Below are 426 nucleotides of genomic sequence, written 5' to 3' on the forward strand. Positions count from 1 at the left end.
TTATTACAACCACTCTGTTTTACTTTGTTTTTGGAAGTCTCAGCCATTCCAAAGCCAATTTTCATCAAATAAACTTGACTTCCTCTTAGAATGGCATGCTCTGTACTATTTAATAAGTGGTTTCTTAGTATCTTGCAAAAAGTTAAAAGCAAAAGTTTAAAGCAAAAAGTTAAAAGCCCAATCCTCATCTCCACCAATACTATACCATCCCTTGAAAAGATAATCTCATCTCTGCATTTAAACATGCAGATAAAAGTGATTCCAAGTAAAAAAAAACTAAAAACAAAAATGGGTCTCACTCAAGATACTCACTCAAGATACTTAATCACTCATACACCACTCAACATTTCTATTCATGAAAGAGATACAAGTAATACACTATTAGTAGGAAAAAAAACTAAAATAAGACAATCTCTCAGTGTTACT

The sequence above is a fragment of the Diadema setosum genome, chromosome 1 (assembly GCF_964275005.1).
Source record: "Diadema setosum chromosome 1, eeDiaSeto1, whole genome shotgun sequence".
Classification (NCBI taxonomy): domain Eukaryota; kingdom Metazoa; phylum Echinodermata; class Echinoidea; order Diadematoida; family Diadematidae; genus Diadema; species Diadema setosum.